General features: G+C 35.9%; 1 protein-coding gene across 1 annotated transcript in view; it reads left to right on the top strand.

Annotated features, from left to right (window-relative positions):
- Positions 1 to 2169, top strand: part of rnf32 (ring finger protein 32) — a gene marked incomplete in the record, with an annotated part of 13681 nt that overhangs the window by 1222 nt on the left and 10290 nt on the right.

Raw genomic sequence — 2169 nt, 5'->3', positions numbered from 1 at the left:
TGCTTTAAAACATCCTTTAGCTCTTCTAAAAAACCTGGGTTTCCATAAACACACATTCTCAAATCCTTCCCCAACCCCCACTTTCCCCCTTCGCTGTCCCTGTATGTTTTAATCTGTGTAGACAACTGTACAAATTTACCCATAGTGCCGTGGAGCTCAACTGTGACCTGATGATGAAGCAATCAGTGCGTTACTGTGAGGGTCATTCAGTTTTTTTTTTTGTTTTTTTTTACACCTTTCCGATCTCCTTTTAAGATGCCAATCTCCTCAAGAATGTGGGACTAGAATAGACGGCCTCACAAAGCACAGTTGCCATAGACGCATGTGTAAATATTAGGTTGAGTCCAGGGGGGGTGAGTTAATTAGAGCCTGCTAACGGGAGAAAGTGACAAGAGGGAATCTATGTTGATTTGGCATTTTCCTGAAAGCCTCCATATTGTGACAATGCCATTGTGTTATGTTCTTATATTGTGACAGTCAAAAATGCTTACAGCAGCAGCTCTTTTGAGTGGTTGCATCGTCTAAAAATGGCTGTTCCTCGATATGCAGAGTGTTTTATTTCAAGACTAACCGTAAACTGTAGTTTTATTATATTTTTCTGTTATTTTTCTGTGTTGTGAGGATGCAAACGTGCACATTTGCAAGTTGTGAAGCTTTTTCCTGGATTATTAGCATGTCTGACCGCTGATGAAGAGTGTTGTTCACTGCCAAAGCAATGGGAAGTCAGTGTAAAGCTCCGTTCACACAGGGCATGGGACGAGCATTCAAGAATGCGCTTTCTTATATGCTTTGAGCATATAGTGTTTCACAATGGGGGAGCAGAAAAAGAACGTCTTCTTTTTTTCTGTTTTTTTTATACTGTTAACTAGTGCGCATCTGCCACTACAGTGCATTCCAAATTATTATGCAAATGATATTTATTAGGGATGCAATTTGCTTGATATGAGCGTCATGGTTTGATATGTATTTAAAAAAAATGAAATCCTACAATTCCACAGAAAATTATTTATTTTGCAAACAGAAATAATATAGCAAAAATTCTGATTTTTTTTTTCAAGTGCGCAGTTCTTGTCACTTATTACAGAATCACATTTAAATAGTACTCTTATAAACTTGTAAAAATCACAACTTATAATGAAATGTAAAAGTGTCTCATTCTTCAATACTTGTAAACATCAGCATAATGAACTGCAACAATTTAAGCAGTTCTCTTAAGTTTTGAAAGCTGGATGTCATATACAATTTAAAATATTTAAAACTGACTAACTTTGAAGTCCAAAGAAATAACAGCATCACAAATTAAGTGTAGTATCCCTTACATTTTCTTGCAAAAAGATAAACTTCTCGGTTGTTTTTAGCATTTAGCTAAAACTTTTAGCTGTTGGATGGGCAATGTAGTTTATTTTTTTGCAGAAAACAAGCTTAGCCACAAAGATAATGAATAAATAAAATGTGTATTGTGAAAAATGTCATATTGAACCTTCGAACGTGTATTGAACGGTTCAGTTTTATATAGAGTATTGTTGCATCTCTGATATTTATCTATGATTTTTCTCATTGACCCATGTGCTCTCTTATGGGGTCCAGATGACCCCACTTTTAATGTAAACATGCCTAGCACAAGGGATACTCAATTAAATGACTGTCAGCATATTTTTCAACTCAGTAATTAGAGTACATATAGCAGTATTTGTGGTAATTTGTTGAATTTGCTACATTAAAAAGTTCATATTTACTGAAATCAAAAGTTGTTCCAATCAAAAACATCTTGATTGATCAAGTTAAATTTTAACACATGAACCCTTATTTTATAACAATTCTTGCATCCATTGAACTTTTTGTGGAGTGTATGCTTAAATATCTTTACAGGAAGTCAGAATAGCCTCCCTGAGCTGCAGTTTGGATGAGAACTGCCTACCAAACTTATAGATATTTTCCAAAGGTTCTCAGTAGGGTTTAGGTCAGGGGAGGATGGGAGCCGCACCATCAGTTTATCTCCTTTCATGTCCATTGCAGTCAATGCTGCAGAGGTATTTCTTGTGGTGTAAGATGGTACATCGTCATGCATGAAGATGATTTTGTTACAGAAAGTACGGTTCTTCTCTTTGTACCACGGGAAAAAAAAGATCTGTCAGAAACTCCACCTACTTTTCAGAGGTCATTTCACAC

This window comes from Oryzias melastigma, linkage group LG20, assembly GCF_002922805.2.
Source record: "Oryzias melastigma strain HK-1 linkage group LG20, ASM292280v2, whole genome shotgun sequence".
Classification (NCBI taxonomy): Eukaryota; Metazoa; Chordata; class Actinopteri; order Beloniformes; family Adrianichthyidae; genus Oryzias; species Oryzias melastigma.
This window is presented reverse-complemented; position numbering and strand designations above follow the sequence as displayed.